The sequence below is a fragment of the Lissotriton vulgaris genome, chromosome 5, assembly GCF_964263255.1.
Source record: "Lissotriton vulgaris chromosome 5, aLisVul1.2, whole genome shotgun sequence".
NCBI lineage: Eukaryota > Metazoa > Chordata > Amphibia > Caudata > Salamandridae > Lissotriton > Lissotriton vulgaris.
Window position 1 is genome coordinate 1,227,646,403 of NC_141693.1, and position 21,257 is coordinate 1,227,667,659.

Genomic DNA, 21,257 nt, shown 5'->3' on the forward strand with positions numbered 1-21,257 from the left:
AGCCCTGCCTTACATTCCTCACGAGGAAGAGCTAGGGTTGGTTTTTCGGTTTGGCTTCAACCAAATCTTAATGTGGAGGTGTTGAATATTGACATGGCAGCTCCACCTTCCAGGCTCTGCTTGTTAAGGACAAACTGAGTTCCTTTTATTTTAATTTGTTTAATTTCTATGATAATGATTTTACCAATGTTGTTTGTGTAACAACCTAAGTATCTCCATTGTGGGGATTTTAACGCCAAACTAGCAAGAAACAGAGGAGTTGGAAGACATGGGCTCCGTCAATCATATGGGGCCCATAGATAGCAGAGGGAAAGGGCTGAGTCACTATTTAGCTGCAAATGATCTAGTGGATATGGTTTGTTATTTTCAGGGGTGATGGACCCATTTTACACTCCTTTAGTGGCAGTGGACAAGCCTCAATAATTTACTATATATATTTGTTTTCCAATTTGTTTGTATTGACATTTATAGGTGGTACATATGAGCATATCGCAATAACATTGTCAACTGTCGTCCCCATAGTATTAGACCCAATCAGTGTAGCCAGAGGGTGGATGCCAGCACATGATGTGCATTAGTGTCCTGCCGCTTAAGTTGATTTTTAGAGACATTACATGCAGTACAAGCCGCTGTCTATAACAGGAAACACAATGGCAAGGTCTAGTCTCTTATAGGGGCAATTTCTGTGTCTCAACAATCATGCGGCTATCGTCTAGGTACCATATCGCGAAATGAAGCTTTAACCCTGCTGAGTTTGGCCTAAGGGGGACAACATTGAAGTCTGCTCGTATAGGTAGCATACAGGGGCATATCTCAGTAACATTACCAGCTTCGTCCCCACAGTGTTCTGCCGAGGCAGTGCAGCCAGGGGGAAGTTGCCAGTACATGGTGTCCATTACATGGTGTCCATTAGTGTCACGCAGCTTGGGAGAATGTAGAAACATTACAAGCAGTGCAAGCAGATGGTTCTAACAGGAAATACAACGGCAAGGCCTAATCTCTTATAGGGTCAGTTTCGTTGTCTTGACAATCATGGGGCAGCTGTCTGGGTACCATATCGCGAAATGAGGTTCTAAGCCCGCCGACTTTGGTCTAAGGGGCATATCTTCCAGGTCTGCTCGTAAGGCTCGCCCTTTCCACTAATGACGAGATACGCAATATAAGGAAGAAAAAGAGAAAGAAAGGGACAGCAAAGAGAGCGCGGGTAGGAGAGGAGAGGGAGCGAGTAGTGTGGGAGTGGCATGGCGCGGCCTCTGTCTGATCTCTGGGGCTTTGTGGGCTCCGCATCTGACAGCGTCATTGGTGGTCGTTGATGTCATGTAGGCAAGGGGCTGTGATATCTATCTTGGGGGTATGTGAGGGGACAGCCAGGGACTGCCAAGCGTGTGTCGCCTGGAGTGGGGTTCGAGTGTGGCCATCTGTCGACTTCTATTACTATATTTTTGTTACAAGGGGCTTTCTCCCTAAGGTTCTCTCCGGGCTTGGTATTAGAGACTTTGTTTGGGGGAATCCTAATATACTCAATTCTGGTGGGTATTTCCCAGTACGTAAGGATGAATCGTGAGCAGTACCCATAGAGATTAATCAGTACTCATGGGATGGCTTAAGAATGGTTTGGCTCCTTCGGGAACCCCGGGGTTACTCTTAGCCTCCTTTTTGGGCTGCTTAGCATAGGAGAATGGGGAAGTTCTTTTAGCTCATTACAGCCATCTATGTGCATGAATCAAAAGCCACTTGCAGAAACTTATTCGGCTAGTCCAGAAATGGCCACCGTGGTTTGACAGGCTTTGTTGTGCCGCTATCCGCTGGTTTAGTGAGGTGCTTACTGCTAATCCCAAGGACCCTAGCGATATAAGGCAGGCTGGAAAGTACTATAAAACACCCTAAGGAATAGGAAGAAATTCTTGAACAACAGGAATTGGGAACATCTTGAGTGGGCCGCATTGAGAAATAGTAGCAACATGTTCTGGAATATAGTAAATAGGATTCGATTGAGGGAAGCCCCGCCAAACCCTCTTTTGACCTGCAACATATCTGGCTCAATTTGGGTAATGCACGTCGGCTCTATTTATTACATAATGGAAGATAAGTCACGGAAAGATCCACTCTTGGTCATTTTGCATAACCCACTTCCCCTGCACACTATCTTATCAGAGGTGGAGAATGCGATGGGACAAAGCTCGGGCGGCAAAGTCCAAGGGCCGGATGGGGTATCCATTGACCTCTTCAAATTTAACATTGAGGCGTGGGGCCCCTAGCTTACTAATATATTCAGGAATGCGCTGGGTAGAACGATCCAGAGCTCTAGGGCACATTTGATCATAGTGCCAATTTTCCAAAAAGGTGATTGGAATTCACCCAAGTATTATCGCCGAACCTCCCTTATTGACAGTGCAGGAAAGATCATAGGGAGGGTGACTTTCAATCCCTTGACATCCTGGACACGTCTAAATAACATTTTGTCCCCCCATCAATATGACTTTTGTCCTTGGGCTAAGTACAGAGGAGTAATGCCTAAACTTGCATTTGTTTTTGGGTAAATGTTTGATTCCCAGGCACAGCTCACTGTACCTAGCCTTTATGGATTTATCCACCACCTTTGATTGTGTAAACAGGACCAAGCTTTGGTTGATATTGCTGTATTTGGGAACTGAAATCACCTTGGTGAATTTCTGTATAACCTGCATGTGAATCTAGAGGCCAAGAGGGGCTGCGGATCAGCTGGAGAAATTTCTGATACATTTTCTTTAGTAAGTGGAGTGTGCCAGGGGAGCATTTCGGAACCTCATTTGTTTATTATTTAAATTAATCATTTGAATTCTAACCTGGTGATAGGTACCCGCAATGGTCCAAAAATCGCTAGCTCACTGGTCCCAGCAATACTTTATACAGGCAACGCTGTTTAATGGCCAGGACCACAAGAGCCTTGATCATTTTAGTGAAGTATTTTGTTTCTTTTAGGGGCTGCTTAGATCTGGCAACCAAATTTGGGAAATACCATGTTATGGTGTGCGGCCTTGAGAAGAGGCATGTTGCACCCTTGCCAGTTAGTGGCCACTCCCTCAGCTGCTTGAGCAATTCCAGCTATCTTGGGTCACCTTTGACTTGGCCGGCTCATGGCAGCCTCAAGTCACCATCTCCAGTACAAAACTAAGTAGGAAGGCTGGGGCTATTCTTATTTTCTCCCAGACGTCACGCAGGGGGTCCACCTCCCCTTACGCAAATATATGCAATCAGCGGTGAGTTTCAGTGGCTTTGTATGGAACATGGGTTATGGATATCACATTACTCCCCCCCTTACTGGTAGAAGAAAACTGCATTTTTAGGCGTCTTTTTATACACCCACCTACTAGCTCCTATATTCTTACATTCAGAGCTAAACCTACCATCAGGGCCGGAATGACCGGACTGGGATGGGGCGTTTCCCCGGAGGCTGGAAGGAGGGGGGCCGGTTTGGTTACTGGGGGCCGGTTTTGCAGTAGTAATGCAATATCGGCCCCTAGGAACAAAAGCAATAACCAAGGTCTCCCTGTGCCTTGGCTTTCTTTCCCAGGGGCTGGTCCAAGAAAATTGCCAGGGCTACTTCGGGATCCCAGTCCGGCCCTGCCTACCATATATATCTAATAAAGCAAGACTGGCTCCGCTTCTACTTTGGGTTAATGTGTGGTCCACAACCTTTAACAGGGAGGTTATTTTAGCCTGTCTTAGTTTAGATAGAGGTCTCTCTATCTCGTGGCTGAAATATCTTATTAGGTCCTTTCAAGAAATTGGTATGGCTTCTTTTTTTACTACACCTTTCGCTCTAACCAAGTCCAATGAGAAATTGGTGAAATCTTGTTTTGTCAGATAACTATCTTACCCAAAGATCGGACTTGGCATATAGTAAGTGCTCCGTCAGGGATTATTTTGTTTGCCTAGGATCTGTGTAACCTGCACTTTACCTATCCCTGGAACAAACATGGTGGGAGAGATCACTTCTCGTCTGCTTTAGGGCCAGCACTGTATGGAGGCTTTTATGTTTTTCAGATATCTCCAGTCATTGGGGAGATAGTCTGCTTGCCTGCCCTTATGGTGGGTCATCCATGCAATTTCTGCAGCATTTCATGTTTTTGTAAATTTTATAGGCTCTATTTTATACTTTTTCTTAAACCTAACCTCTCCTTAAAGCCTTAGCATTCCAGCTGCAGCTTTTAAGCAGCTATGAAGTAAGAAGCAGTAAATAAATGAATGATGACGCATTGAAAGAGCTGTTTTAATATGTACTATATAAAGGAGGGGTTTATGAATCATAGGGGCAAATCTATTTTTGTTTAGTCATTCTTTTACCTGATTTAAAATATGAAAACACCGGCTCCTCAAAACTCGCCCTGAAACACTTATCTCAGACCCATTAACCAACGACCTTATCTTCTACACAAAAAGACGTGCACAATGGATAAATGTCTTATATACCATGCTGTGAATTACATACACCAGGAAAAAACCTCATGGTCTTAGATTGTCTGTCTCTCCTTCGCCCTTCTGCGGGGAGAACATTACCATATCTCTATACAACATTGGTAACATTCTAATGCAATCCCTGAATGGCAATTCATCAACAATGGATGAGATCTTTCCTATCCTCAAGAATTTGGTAAACAATAAGAATTTACATCTTCAACCTAGTCTCCATGGCTACCCTGATGACATTCTCGCACCCCACTCAACATCCAGGTGCACTCTAAATTCACTCAACCCACTCCCCATTGAATGCTACCCCACCTTCTTTCCTAACCTATCCACTCTAGAGTCCTCATCTCCGACAGGGCTTGAGACATGCCAACCCAATGCACATGCTTCCCCTGCCCCTATTCGGGCAAACAGAGATTCACCTCTCCCTGCACCCTCTCCCTCCCGTTCGCGCTTTCTCCCATCTGTTGAACTCTCCAGCAAGGTTCCATCAGGTACTCTCACAGTGCCCCCATGTTGCCTAGATGCTCTCCTCTTCTGAATCTGTACCCCCTAACTTGCTTAACCTCTTTCTGCTAATGGTCCCCGCTCAGCCCCTAATTCCCCTACCCTTCCTCCTCTCCACTCAGTTAAGCCTCGGCAAGACCTCTCTGGCCCACCAATGTCCCATGGCCCCAAAAATGCCTTTTCCTCTCAACCTAGATTCTCATGTGGCCTCTCCCCTCTACTGGACCACACCCCCAACCCATAACTTCCTGTCACCACGTTGCCTGGGATGCACACCTTGATGAGATGTCACTTAGCCTGCTCCATCTCAAGGATCAATTCCAGAGACTTACATCCATCACAACAGAGCTAGAGCTACTGCCCATGTATAGACCTAATAGGGTCTTGATTTATCGGACCTGCCCCCAAACAGGCAAGAATCTCTCCCATGCCCTTCGCACCTATCGTCTTAGCTCAAACATTGTACCCTTTCCTAATGCCTCCTGTCGGCCCATGAGACTGAATGCTGGTCTAGCAGTGACTTCCACGACCTCCTCCTCTCATACCCCCACACTAAAGTAACTATTAAGGCCTACCAGGGTTCAATCCTAACCATTCAGGGTAACCCTTACAGAAAACCTAGCTACAATCAGAGAGCTGTAAATGACGACAACCTCAAGCGTATTAACATCTCTCGCGCTGCCACTGTCCATACCAAAGGCCAACTGAAATGTTTACTCCTCAACTGCAAATCAGCTAGTAAACATGTACTCAATATCTATGAACTCATCCTCACACATGAGCTTGATATTGTTATCTTCACAGAAACTTAGTTAAACAGCTCATCTCCTCGTATTATAGAGTTACTGGTCCCCCCTAGTCACTGCATAATTTGACTAAATACAACTAAGAAACCTGGTGGAGGAATAATAGCCTACATCTACCGCAACACATTCTCTGTGCATCAGTCAGAAACTGCCACCCTATCTGCCTGTGAATATCTTTGCATCAACATCACTAGCAACAACAGTCTCATTTGCAAACAACATGTGTTCTACCATCCTCCTGGAGACAATCTTCCGTTCATTGAACAAATCATGGAAGTCATCACAGCCAACGATGACCTTCGAGTGGCCCAGATCTTCCTCAGAGACTTTAACCTCCACTGGAATGACCTGAATAACAATGCAGTGAACAGCCTTTAATCCTTTCTATCAGACCACGAGTTGATCCACTATTGTCACAGTCCTACCCACAAGAAAGTTGAGACATTAGACCTTATCATTTCTAAAATGAACAACACCACATTGGAGTCCATTATACCCAGCAACTGGTCAGACCACTCTGTATCAACGTCCTCATCAATGTGGAGGTGACCCCGAAAAGAGATCAACCTAAGAAAACAAAACAATAGAAAAGGAGTCCTGAAAACATAAATCCTAATGACTTATCTACCCACTGTAACAATGCCTTGACTCCTCAGATGGACATAGTAGATGTCCATGGCCTCACAGAGTTCTACAATACCTCTATTTTAGACATCCTTGACTCTAACGCCCCCTTCAACAAAAAAGATTTCCACCAAAGTCTCTAAAATTTGGTTCAATGACAACCTAAACTCTGAAAGACGCAATCTAAGGTTGGCAGAAATAGCCTGGTGATCGGTACCATCCATTGAACATTGGAAGCACTAAAGATCAGTAAGGCACACATACAACAGAAAAATCAAAAATGTCAAGGCCAACTGCTTTAGAACCCAGCTAAACCAAGACAGAACTCAACCCAAATTTGTTTTTTTAAATCGTCAAGCAACACTCGCTCAATGCTCCAAACCCACTTGGTTTTGGGGTCATCTGTCCTCCAAATTGTGAGGAGCTGGCTTTTTTCTTGGAAAAATCTAAAACCATTTAAAACGAACCACAATCAATGAGGGAACTTCATCCAGCTGCCTCACACTCCCAGGCCACGGATCCACTTGGTCCCACTGGTTGGGTCCCCAAAAACAATGCCGCCTGGCACACTTTCCCTCCCCTCAATGAAAGTGACATTTATAACATTCTTCTAGCTTTAAACCCATCTAATCACTTCATCAACCCACTACCTCTGACAATCTTCAAGGAGATCAAAGTTGCTATTCTCCCCCTACAGTCTAAAATTGTTAATGCTTCACTACGACAAGGCACCATCGCTGATTAACTAATAGTAAGGCAGGTAACCCCCATTCTAAAAAAACGAATGCAGATTGTTCAGATCTTAACAACTTCTACCCTATCTCCAACATCCCCACTCTGGCGAAACTTCTGGAAAAATGTGTTCAGATTTAATCTGCAACCATATAGGTAACTTTCAACTGCTTAACCAACACCAATTCAGCTTTTGTCAAGGTCACGGCACTGAAGCAGCACTCACACACATTGTGGATGGCATATTAAAAATGCTAAACCTAAATGAATCATGTTTTCTGATACGACTTGATTTATCCTCTGCTTTTGACACTATTAAACAGGACAGTCTACTGACCCTACTTGAACAGCGGATGGGCCTATCAGGACCTGTGCTGCTGTGGGTTACTTAATTCCTCCACAACATAACCCAAAAAGTAAAGGTGAATTAATCCCTTTCTCAGCCCTCCGTGGCCACCCTTGGGGTTCCACTCTTCAATTTATTCTTTGAACCTCTAGCAGGCGCCTTGAAATCTGCCAACCTCCTTTATCACATGTATGCCGATGACACTCAATTGTATTTGACAATCTCTTCCCCAGCAGACATCATTTCCCTCAACTCTGCTTTGCATAACACTCTACACTGGCTCACTAGCAACCATCTCGAGCTCAACACTGCCAAAACGGAATTCCTCCTCATTAATACTTCAAACCACACTCCCAAGATCAACCTTTGGATGAAGCATCTAACAGCCTTCAGATGTTCTCCTCACAATATAGACCCTGCTAGATTCCTGGGAATTACACTAGACAAATACCTGAATATGCTAAATCACATCAGTAATGCCACCAAAGGAGCGAATTACCAGATGAGTATTTTAAGGAAACTTAAACTCATCCTCACCCAGGATGACCTTAAGCTGGCGGTCCATGCTCTTGTGTTGCCCAGGCTGGACTATGGAAGTTCCACACTATGCGGCCAACCTAAATACAAACTGACCCTGCAAACGGCCTCCCTTAACGTTATTACCAGACTTGTCTCCGGAACAAAAAGAATAAAAAAAACATATATCCCCGGCTTTAAAAGCACTGATTTGGCTCCCTTATGAGACAAGAATACAACTAAAGATTGTGTGCATGCCTCATAAAGCCCTACATTTTCAAGACCCCCAGATATTTGGCAAAAAAGCTAGAATTATCAGGGGGACTGCAGATCCTTGTGAGGTGCGAGCTCCCTGCTACTGAAACCACAGATTTTCCACAAAAATATAACGTGCTACAGAGCTTTCTCGGGTGCCGCCCTGAAGATTTGGAACTCTCTGCCACCAGATGTCTGCCCAATCTTGTCTACCTCCTCCTTCAAAAAAGAAGTGAAAACACTTCTGATGAACAAGTTTTCGCTCTAAGATAATCTATTTAGGTTTTACTGATTACTAATTCTGTTATTTTTACTGCATACCTGCCTACTATTGTTGTATTGATTGTGACTACTACACTGATAGCTCTCTAAAGACGACAAACTTACTATTCTGTTGTTCTTCGTTCATACATGTGTTGAGTTTTTGATTTCACACCCACATCCTGCCTCCCTCTCACGTAAAGTGCTCTGATACCCTCTAGGGTCATGTTCACGCTCTATAAAACTTTATAAATGAAAATAAGAAATACAAATTATTACTTCCGTCTGTGCCTGGACCGCGCCCAGTGCCAAGAACCCTGGCCTTCTGGACACCCACAGGCACTCCACTGCAGATCTTCGGGTCTTGGACCCTGAACACTGCAGCAACTGCTGCTTTGCATCTGCTTGCACCACAGCAGGACCGTTCACCTGCCACTAATGCCTGTTCACCTGCAACTTCGGACCGTTCATCTGTGTAAACACCTGCACCACCCCCACCCCACTAGCCGACACCTCCCTGGAACCTCTGTGACGGCTCCTGATCAATGCAGGATCGCTCTGCAAATACACTACCAAAGTCTGGGACACCATCTCCATCCTCACCCCGATGTGACCTTCATCACACCTCAACCCCGCTTCGGCGCCTGAAATCACCATTGCAATGCCCAGCGGCTACAAGATAAAATACAGGGACTGCACCAACAAACATGGAGCAGGTATTGCCATCATTTACAAAGAATCAATCTGTTGCACCACCACTGAAGGCAAAACCATGCTGTTCATAGAACACCTGAATTTCCAACTCCACACTGACGACAAAACTACCACCAAAGGCACCCGCACCTACAGACCCCCAGGAACACAAACCGGCCGCTGTGACACCATTACAGGCTTCATCACCCCACTCACTATTGATTCCAAGCCCTACATCTTCCTCTGAGACCTTAACTTCTACCTGGACAACCCCACAAACATGAACTCCGCCAAACTCCAGTATCAGATGCTTTGAACTAGTTTCTGATGTTGTAGTATCAACACGATATAAACTCGTGTGAATACGGTTGGATTTTTCAAAATCGCCACGTCATGGGTAGTAGAGAACGGTAAAAACCTGTCAACAACGTATGGTCGTTACTACTAATTCTTATCTCATCAAAGCATCTGATATTACAAAAAACGGCTCCTGAAGAAGGGTTAAGCCCGAAATGCATTGGGCAGAAATGACAACAAAATCATCTAAGAAATGTAAACTATGAAAACAATAGTACTAAGATGAAATAAATCAGATTTATCGAAAACCTCATAAACAGTCTACACGGAAATTTATGAAATTTCTTTCTGGTGTGCAACTTGGGTATGCTTCTCTCACAAGAGACAGCGCTTGTTCTTTGATTCATTTACCCTCATACTCAGGAGGGTTCACCAACTAGCACCCACAAACTTTTTTGAACCTTGGATTATCAAGTTTAAACAGGAGTGCTAGTGTCCTTCTTCCAATTGGATTTCACACCAGCAGACACAACACACACTGAGCCACCTTCAAGTCAGCTCTCAGCAAATACCACCACCAACTCAAAGACTCGTAAAAGGAGGCCCTTGTAGAACACATTGAGGCTAGCACCAACCACACCAAGGAACTGTTCTCCACGTCAGAGAGTTCTTCTGCCCAACAGACACCGAGAACTTGATCCCTCCCTCACAGGAACTCTGATGCTCTAGCAAATCACTTCCACAACAAGATATTCGCCATCTACAGGAACTTCAACCCCCATCCCACTGACCTCCTCAGCCTCGCCACACCTAGAGAAGTCTCCCCTGACCACCATCTCACCGCATGGGAACCCACCGAACACCATAGCCATAATGAACTCCATGCACTCAGGAGCACCCACTGACCCATTCCCCCATGCTTCTTCAACCTAGGAAGCAATGAGATTAGCCACCAGCTTACCACTGTCGTCAACACATCCATTGCGACAGCCACCTTTTCCAATGCATGGAAACACGCTGAGGTCAGACCTCTCCTCAAGAAACCCTCCGCAGACCCCAGCGATAACGCAAGTACGGCATCATTCCTCATGAGACGCATGCAGAGAGTCTGCCTTCCCCATTTCACCTCGCAACACAAGACCACCATCTGCGGTGTCCCCCAAGGTTCATCCCTCAGCCCCACCCCCTTCAATATCTACATAACGCCTCTAGCTAACATCATCACCACCAACTAAATCAGCATCATATCCTGCGCCGACGACACCTAGCTCATCCTCTCGCTCTCAGCAGACCCCACTACAGCAAAGACCAACTTCCACAACTGCATGAAGAACGTTGCAGCCTGGATGAAGGACAACTGCCTGAAACTCAACAGAGACAAGGCTATAGTGCTGGTCTTTGCCAACCATACTGCCCTCTGGAACAACCCCTAATGGCCCATAGAACTTGGACCCACCCCTACACCAAAATACCATACCTGCAACCTCTGCATTGTTCTGGACAGCAAAGTCACCATGAAATGCCTGATCAACACTGCCTTCTCAGCCTGCTTCCACACTTTCAGCATGCTTCTGAAGAATCTTCAAATGGCTACCCACAAGAACCAGGAAAAAATCAATCCGGCTAGCCCTAATTCCCAGCCGTATCGACTATGGAAACTCACTGTATGCAGGCACCACCATCGAACTCATGAGAAGGCTACAGACAATGCAGAACTCAGCAGCTAGGCTGATCCTCAACCTGCCCAAATGGACCCTCCACTGGCTCCCCATCCAGAAAATATGCCAATTTAAGCTACTGACACACACCTACAACGCACTTCATGACCAAGGTCCAGCATATATGAACCACCACCTGAAATCCACCACCCATCCAGAATCCTTTACTCCGCCTCACCCGCCCCCGCACAGACACCGCACATCCACTATAGCCACAGCAGAGGATGCTCCTCTCAGCTCACCGCCAAGTCCTGGAATGCCCTCCTCCCCCTCCACATCCGAACATCACCCTCGCTAACGAACTTCAGGAAGAAACTCAAAACATGGCTCTTCGACTAAGCCCAGCACCCCAGCACCTGGATGTCCTCACTGGTGCGCTATACAAGTACAGATTGATTGATTACGTGATATGAATCATAATTTTTGAATGATATATTGTATTAGGATGGCTCAGTTGAGTTTTTATTATGTATATCTGCTCCAGGCCGCAGGTGTTCATCATAATGTTTAGTTTGTGAGAGATGAGGTATGAGGTGTGCAGGTAGTTAAATTGTGTGAATTTGAAACAGGTGTTCCTGGAGAGAGTATAGGCAATAGGCATATTCTAGGGTTCTCTCCCACTCTTTCCTTTAAAGTGCAGGCCTATAACTATCATCCACCAGTCACCTAGGTGCAGCAAGCCAGCTAGGGGCATCGCTATCATTGTGTTGTACAGCCAAGAGATATGACGGCGCCCCCCAATGGCATGCAGGTCCCACGGTTATCGGAGCTCTAACTCAAGCCTCACAGTGGAGTCAGTTCTACCGCAAAATAGGCAAGTATAATTTGGGAATAGTTGGGAGAGCCAGTAGTACATCTGGATGTGGGTACTTTTACTTGTGCCTACAAATTCAAGCAACGTTTCATTACGTGTTTTAATAGTATTTGTGCTCTAGCTTGCCAATGTTTATTTACATCCTAAATTAAAAAATCACTTGTTTTGCCCCCAACACCCTTAAATGACTTTTGATTACATTGGTAAAATGTGTCATGCGCTAAGTCCAAATTACAACTTTATCTTTTACCAATTTTGTGCAAATTAGGGAAGCTTATCTATAGGGGATGCAAAAATGTTTTTCCCCCCGTAGAATATAGTGTCAACCTTTATTTTTCTTTTTAAATGTTTTATTTATCAAGATTTTTGGAGCAAACATAAAAAAACTCATCACAGTGAAACATACACTTCATAGTACATTATTGTAACAAAGAACTTGCAGCTGTACTAACATGTCCAAGGTTCTGTGTGGGGTATCATGAATCTGAACAGTCAACCATAATTAGAGAATTGCGAATGTTGTATCTAAAATCTTACAGGAAGTACAGCTTGTGTGATAGACTTATATCCAGGGCTTTAAGTGGGATGAAAAAACTGGGGGGTCTCTCAAAGGGCCGTGGTCAATGTAATTAAGGGCGTGGCTTGAAAACATGTAAGCTAAAAATCTGTGTTTAGTACAGTGTGCTGCTCGACTTGTATTTTGCTGTTCCTGTCATTGCTTCCAGATATATGATACAACAAGTCACATCATACCTATAAGTCAGGACTATTGGCTTTGTCAACGGTTACTTCTTGCATAAGATAAATAAGCATCAATTAATGGCTTGTATATCATATTGAAAACACTTCCACTTACAGCCCTGGTGGCAGGGCCGGACTGGCCATAGCGGGCACCGGGCGTTTCCCCGGTAGGCCGCTAGGGTGGGAGCCGGTTTTGGGACCCTGGGGGGCCTTTTTTGTTACCAGAGGTCGGCAACGTCGGCCCCCAGTAACAAAATTGGCCGATACCGGCAGTCGCAAACTGCTCACCTGCACTCCCCCTGACCCCAGGAGGGTGCCAGCTGAGCAGTTTGCCAGGGCCGGTTTCTGTTCTCAGTCCGGCCCTGCCTGGTGGTGATACCACGACAATGCTGCTGCTCCTGAGATTCGAAAAGAGATAGGGAAATCCAGAGAGAAAATGACTCTTTAAATGATTTCCCTTCCCCTACAACGCTCTCCATGCGCACATGGATGTGCCTGCTGTCACTGCAGACCGGAAAAAAAATGGACCGCCTGTGCCAGGGCACAAAACAGAGCCGTATAGAGACCCGTTTCGAGGCCCCCTTAAAAAAACTGCTGGTGCTCAGACCCAGTGAGACCCGGCCCACTTAAAGCCCTACTTATATCTGAGCTCACGTGTTCTGCTTCAACGACATACATGACAGCATATGTATTAAAAGGTCCAATGCGAAAGATGTACGTACCTTCAGACACATGTGTAGTTTATTTTAAGTGATGATATATTATGAGTCTGCTGCAGATGTTTAATGCATTTGATGTGTTGGACATATGAACCAACAAAAATATAGATTGTTCATTCAGTAGACCTTTTCCATTAGTTCATTATTTAAGGCATACTCATAATTGTGATTGCACACATTTCAGGTAAAATCAGAGGTCAAAATGGGCAGGGGAACGGGGGAACTACGTTTTAATTTGATCAAAACAGTTTTTATTAAAAAATAACGTTACTAAATGGTTGAGTTTAAAATTTGCAAACATACGTGACAAGAATTTTCAATTCTATTAGGGACATGGAGGCGAGGATTATGCTATCTCATTTCTTTACTGAAAAATCTCAGCAGCCAATCACAGTGGAGAAGAGAAAAACACAACTACAATACCCATGAATACACTGGGTATTACATAGTAACCATAGAGTATGCACACTATAAAAGGAACCATAGAGAAACACATATCCTCTTTCTTTGTCCATAGTAGCATGTCAATTGAAGAAAAAAACGCCGTCCCAACCCAACGATGGAGTAAAGGAAGCAGCATTCCACTGGGAAGAAGAAAACGCGAGGCTAGCCGCAACAGCAGGAAATCGTGGGACATGAAACAGGCAGCAGGTAGAAGAAGAAGGAGCGTCCATAAAGAACTTCATTTAGGATCAGAACCTGGAAAGAAAGTGAGAATTGTAATAACCATACCCTCAAATCAATGATACATAACCAAATAGGGAGGGAAAACAACAAGGAGCATCAATAAACAATGCATAATACAAGTGCAGAAAAGCAACAATATGAAACAGCAGAAAAATGCAAGCAAATAACATGGCTGGGATAATCCTCGCCTCTGTGTCCTTAATAGAATGGAAAATTCTTGTCACGTACGTTTGCAAATTTTTAATTCTATGGCAGGACCGCAGGCTCCGATTATGCTTGTTTAAAGCTGATCCACCACAACAGAAGCAATATCAACAATAGGTTTAAAATAGAAAGTTCTAAACACAGAGTCAGATGACCAATCAGCGGCCTTCATGATATAAAGCAGACTCACACCCAAAGAAAAAGCTTTGGAAGCCATAGCTCCTCGTGCGGAATGAGCACCGAAGATGGAAACATCAATGCCAGCTTCAAGCATTAACCGACGCACCCATCTCTCCAGCCTGGCAGGCGTTACAGGCTTAAAAGGTTTTTGTAGTGCAATAAGCAACTGGCCATGTAAATCCTGTCAAAAAGGAGCAGTACTTACCTCATAATCCTTAATGCACTGAACTACACAAAGTTGTGGATGTTGAGGAAAAGAAGGGTAAGTGACGGAAGACGTATTACATTTGGTGCATCTGGAGATATTAAACGAAACCCCATCAGGTGAAAAAGAACGACCAGCAAGGTCTAGAGCACGAACATCGGAAACACGTTTGCACGACACCAAGCACAGCAACATTGTCAATTTAGCGGAAAGCTGCTTGCGGGTCAACAAAGCATTGGAAGGCCAGGACTCCAAAAAACGCAAAACCACAGAAACATCCCATAAAGCCACATATTTCAGACAGGGCGGTTTTACCTGCCGTATACCTCTGAGTAATTTAGAAATTAAAGGATGTTCCCCAGCAGGCTTGCCATTGATAGAGATGTGGCCAGCAGAAATGGCAGAACGAAAATTATTGATAGTCCTATAGGCCAGACCCGAAGAAGCAATCGAGGCCAGAAAGTTAACGATCAAAGTGGTATCCACTGAAGCGGGATCCACTTCCCGCTGTGAACACCGATCACACCACTGCTTCCAAGCTGAAGCATAACGTTTGTGTGTGTTGGGGGACCAAGCTTCGCTGATAAATCTGGAATCGTCTGAAGAAAGGCCTGGGACTTTCCAGCATCACGCCACGAGAAGGAGCTGACCCGATTGAACCAAGGGGTGCGGATTGAGGAGAGGGTCCATCAACAGGTTCCACTTGTGAGGATGAAGGAAGGGCGTTGAACAACTCATCTCCAGAAGAATTGGGAACCAGGCATGAGTCCTCCAAAGAGGAGTGATCAGAACAAGCTCCGACTGATACAGCTTTGTGCGAACTAAAACCTTGGGGATCATCACAAAGGGGGGAAACGCATAACACAGGTGAGGAGGCCAGACCTGGAGAAACGCATCCGTGGCTAGAGCCTCCGGATCCAGACGCCAACTGAAAAACTGGGGAAGTGGGGTGTTGAGGCGAGATGCGAACAGATCGATCTGACACTGGCCCCAAACCCGGGACAGAGACCAAAACACCCGAGGATGAAGTCTCCAATCGCTGGAGTCCCTGAGGTTCCGAGAGTTCCAATAGGCGATCAGATTGTCGCGACCCTGGAGATACTCTGCAATAACAATGATCTGCCGTTGCAGACAGAAATGCCAAAAATCCTTCGCAATTTCCGCTAGAAGTCTGGACCTTCTCCCCCCTAACTTGTTGACATACCGAATCGCTGAAATATTGTCCATGCGGAGGAGTATGCAACAATTCGACATATTCGGCACTAGACAACGATTCGCGAAAGACCCCGCCAGGAGTTCAAAGCAAATTTATGAGGAGAGGCAACTCCTCCTGTGACCAACGGCCTCCCGTCGAGACCTGACAGCAGCGGGCTCCCAAACCCCACCGGCTGGCATCGGATTCCATCACTACATCCGGGGACGGACCGAAGAGGGCTTTCCCGTTCCAGGACTCCATGTGTTCCAACCACCACAACATCTCCCACCTCGCTTCCTCTGTCAGAGGAACCAGATCGGAATAGCGAAAGCCTTTCTGGAGATGCTTAATCTTGAGACGTTGAAGAGCCCGGTAGTGCAAAGGGCCTGGGAAAATCGCCTGAATTGAAGAAGCCAACAAACCGACAATCCGAGCCATGGACCTCAATGACACATTCTGTCTGTACAAGAGTAACCTCAACTCCCTCTTGACGGATCTGATCTTCTGATTGGGCAAGAGGAGCTGACAGGACACCGAGTCGACCCGAAAACCCGGAAATTCTATCGACTGGGATGGCAGGAAAAACGACTTCTGAGGATTTACCAGAAAACCCAGAGATTGCAAGAGGTCTATCGACCAAGTCAAATCAGTCCGCAATAGGTGAGGACATTGCGCCATAATGAGAATATCGTCAATATAAACTATTAAATGAATGCCTCAGGCTTGCAAGGACTCCACTACAGGCCTCAGAAGCTTCGTGAAGCACCATGGTGCTGACGAGAGGCCAAAGGGGAGAACCGTGTACTCGAACCAAGTCCCGAGCCACTGGAATTGTAGGAACCGTCGACGCGGACCGTAAATCGGAACGGACAGGTAAGCATCCTTCAGATCGAGGCGGACCATCCAGTCCCCTACCTGAAGCAGATCCCGCAGAAGATGGATCCCTTCCATCTTGAAATGGCGATAAACGACCCCACCGTTGAAATTTCTGAGATTGAGAACCAATCTGGAACCACCCCCTTTTTTCTGGACCAGAAAGACATTGCTCACGAAATCCTGAGGATGCCGGGAGGTCCGAACAAAGGCCCCTTTGAGCAAGAGGGACTCGATTTCCGTGGAAATGACATCCTGATTTTGACGGGAAAAAACTAGGGGCGAAGGTGGATGAGATTGATGAGGACAACTGTAAAACTCTATCTTGTAACCTGTGACCGTTTCCAAAACCCAAGCATCGCTCGAGATCAAGCGCCAATTGGGGAGGAAAAACTGCAACTTGCCCACCAACACAACCTCCGTGGATAGAATTAGACTCACCTGAAGTAGAGGAATCGTGGTGACCTCCTTGGTTGCCTCCGTATTGACCTTTCCTGAACTGGCCTTTCCCTTTGCGGGAAGGATAGAAGGAGGACGTGTTGGCATTATAGGAGGAGTCCTGACCACCACCTCTTTGGGACTGAGAACCTCGCTGGTTGTACTGATTGGATCCCCGGCCGAACGAACGTCCCCTTCGTCTGGCCCGGCCAAAAACCAGACAGAAGGCTCTCCGAAGAGAAGACTAAGCTTTGTCCAGACCACTAAAAGTGGCCACGAATTTCGTTAGTTCCTTAAGGAAAGGTTGCCCGAACAACAGCCCTTGAGCCAAGGGGCCTGATTCCGAGAAAGCCAATTCAGTCAGTTTAGGATCTAATTTGAGTAGGATAGAGCGACACGCTCTGCAGAAATGGCACAGTTAGCGTTCCCTAACTGACAAACGGCTCTCTAAAACCATTCAATGAGGTCATCCGGGTCAACAACCGTGCCAGACTCCTTGGCCCGAAAGCCCAAATCCAGAATTTTAGTCAGAGGACCTAAGAGATCCAGCAACTTGTCCTGGCAGGTGCGCCAGGCCCTATCAATGCCCTTCTTTGGAGCTCTAGCATATTTTTTAAGATGGGTGACCATGGTCGGATCGACCTGTGGAGTATCTGCCAACTTGTCTGGGCGGGGACACTCCGACCTAAGGCGCGAACGCACATCCTGCTCGAATGGTTGGCGAATATGCGCCTGTACATATTCTGCCACTTCAGGAGAAGGTAGCCAAGAAGAGGAATTTGGGTGGACAATATCCGTAGGATCAAAGGTAAGTAATTGGGGGTTGGATGGCGCATCTACAAAAGGCTCTTTGGGAGACTTCTTAGAAGGAGGAGGATGTTCATGATCTGATGAAGAGGTGGAGGAGGAGGAATCGGTATCATCCTTGGAACGTTTCTGCGCAGAGCGAGCTGACATAGAAGAAACCCCAGAAGACTGAGAGTAGGCTAAGGTCTTAGCTAGCTTTGCAAAATCAGAATGGTGCGGATTCTTGGGCGATTTGGAACTGCGACCTGAAGAGGTAGGCAGCCAGCCCTGCTGTACAGCATATTCTGAAAGGTGACGTTTTAAATGGGCAATGGCGCGCACCAGCGCCTGATTAACGGAATGTTAGACCCCTTGGTCTAATGCGTCCACCAAATCCTGCTCCAGGGAACCTGAAGCTTCATTGTCGTCCTAATAAAATTCGTCTTCCTCATTATAGTCACCCATGACCACACAAAGTGATGGAAGTAAAGCCCATAAGAGGAAGGAAGAACTAATTGCAAGAAGCAATATCTGGGGGAGTAGAAAAATCCCTCAGCAAGCCACATCAAACAGGTAGACACCTGTCAAAAATGAACTTTAAGTGTGGAGGGAGGCCTATGCTGATTATACAGCCCTAGAGCGTTAATGGCACATAAAGCGTAAGCTGGGGACTGCCATAACGAGCTGTGGACAAGAACTGAGAAAAACGCTGCTCCGGCGTGTGAAAGAGCCGTGTAAACACGGAAGTTCAAAGGAAGTGCCGCCGCGCATGCGCAGACACGGCTGCTCGTGAAGGAAAGGCAAGAGAAGGCAGCGCGATCTACAAGTGCTACTTCCCGGTCCCCAATCTCCCACTCCACTAATGAAAGGCGAGGGCAAGCAGCGCCTGCCCGAAGGAGGGGACACACGCGCTCCAAAGCATTAATGCGGCAGAAGCACTACCGGAATGAAAACGCGACGTGCTGACCACAACAAAAGAAGCGAGATAAGCACAGCGCATGAACAAAGCGCTAGGAACAAAGCGCAAGAAAGCAGGCACCAAGTAAGCAATATCACACAAGTACGATATGAAAACAATGAGAAACGGGACTTAACTGGCTTCGGAGCAGCAAAGAAAGAGGATATGTGTTTCACTATGGTTCCTTTTATAGTGTGCAACTCTATGGTTACTATGTAATACCCAGTGTATTCATGGGTATTGTAGTTGGGTTTTTCTCTTCTTTACTGTGATTGGCTGCTGAGATTTTTCAGTAAAGAAATGAGATAGCATAATCGGAGCCTCCGGTCCTGCCATAGAATTTGCTCGGTTTGAAAGGGAAGACGAAGCATCTTCTCTACTATGACGCGAGAGACGGGAGAAGCTAAAGAAGAAGCAAGCATTTTCTCCTGGATGCGTGCTGCTTGAAAGAAATGTAAATGTGGGCAATTTGTTAATCAGCAAATCTAAAAGATACTTGGGAGCCAATACAGGCTTTACAGATAGAATCTTGAATTTGTCCCTACAATGGAAATATTTAAAAAAAAGATTACACTAGATAGAGTCCTGATAAAAACATAACTTTTGAAGGTACTGTAAACATTTAAACAATCCTTTTGCGACAGCCTATTTACACTACGTGCAAGCTTATATTGTGTGTAATTTAACTAAGGACGCATACTCAACAGTGCTTTCTGTCACAGGCTTGGCCCTCTTAGCACTATAAATAGATGTCATTATTCTCCTAGAGCACCGACCACGATTCAACTAAGTGACCCTCCCGTTACACACAGACAAATGAAGTTATCGCTTAACTCACCAAGCTTTCCAACCAGAAAAATGCATTTACCATAGATAAATCTAAGTTGTGTTTATTTTTTATTTAAGCTGGGTGCATTATATTCTATATAAGGTTACCTGTGAATGGAAGGCCAACAAATAGATCATATTTTCTTCTTTTTAGCTACATCTCTGAATCCGCGCCCACTCTAGATGATCCGCTTCCTCTACACTGAGGATCACAGTTTCCATACTTTTCTTTATTTCACTTTGACCACTGGGTAAAATGTGATTATATTACACTCGAGCAGACTTAAGTACTCTATCCACTGCAACCTGATCTGCCTTCGTTGAACTGTATATGTCCTCTGCCCAAGTGTTGTAACTGTCTGTTGTGGTAACTCCTGCACACGTCCACCACAGTTTAACTGCTTTTACTGTAACCCGCTGTAACCCTGTATCCTGTGTGTTGTAAAGGCTCTGATGCCCTCGGGCCATGTCCGTGCTATATAATATTGCAAACACGACGCAGCAGACTTGTCTTGGTAAAAATAGGCCAGCTGGGGTGATGCATCATGCACCTTCAACTAAAAGTAAGTAGTGCTAAAATCTGCGTATAAGCAGCTGATTTGTAGTTCGAATCCAGGAGAGGCCAAGTCCATATTTCTTCTTTGGAGATGGATAAAATTAGGATAATTGAGTTAACGACTTCAATACACGTTTTACTGCTTATGCTCTTTCGTAGGTGCACGTGCTTTGCACGTTCCTGCCACCCAGTGGCTTGATTAGGAATCGGCCTGTAAAAGTTAGATATCATCCTGTCGACATTTGTAAACAGACGCCGGTGACGTGACAGGAATCCCAGAATCCTTTTGGCTCCCACGGCGACGCCGTCGTCACCTTATTTTGTTTCGGCAGCCCTGACCTCGCTTGCACGTCTGTTTTTTTCTTCGAATGATAGACATTTTTAAAGTTTTCTTGCCGGTATATGTTATTGGTCTACTGCAGATTATGACCTCGTCTTCGTGATACACGGTGAAGAAATAAGCCTAACGTTTTTGAATAATTTATACCGCTGTACCTATATTGAGTAATCGAGGACGAGGAAGTAAGGTACTCGTGGAATATGACCCCATTGAGTTATTAAGGGGAACAGTTTTTGGAGAGTGAGCCAAGTCTGCAGAGCATTTGACCCTTTGAAGTCTGTGGTAAGCATTTGACATTTTGGGATGGTGAAAATGTTTCAATAACGGGTGACACTCTCCAAATGAGGGTATATTTGATTTCAGGTGGAGATTTTGATTTCGCCAATTGTGGCTAGACCCATTTATAGTTCTCACCCATTTGCTTGAAATTTGTGGTGGGCGTCTACATGCATGATGAATGTGTTTTACCTGACATCTGATTTTGTTGTGGCGGTTGTAATGCCTTTAGTTAGGATCACGTGTCCTCATT

General features: G+C 45.5%; 2 protein-coding genes across 4 annotated transcripts in view; both read left to right on the top strand.

Moving 5' to 3' along the window:
• The window catches only part of TMEM253 (transmembrane protein 253), an 84,805-nt gene that overhangs the window by 33,757 nt on the left and 29,791 nt on the right, over positions 1-21,257 (top strand). The gene's annotated exons all lie outside the window — the stretch shown is intronic.
• Positions 20,681-21,257, top strand: part of ZNF219 (zinc finger protein 219) — a 425,855-nt gene continuing 425,278 nt past the window's right edge. For 2 of the 3 annotated variants that reach the window (XM_086923061.1, XM_086923064.1), the window contains exon 1: positions 20,687-21,010. The gene's annotated coding sequence lies outside the window, so the exon portion shown is untranslated. Of the gene's footprint in view, positions 21,011-21,257 lie in introns of all 3 variants that reach the window. The other variant, XM_086923060.1, reaches the window with a different exon arrangement.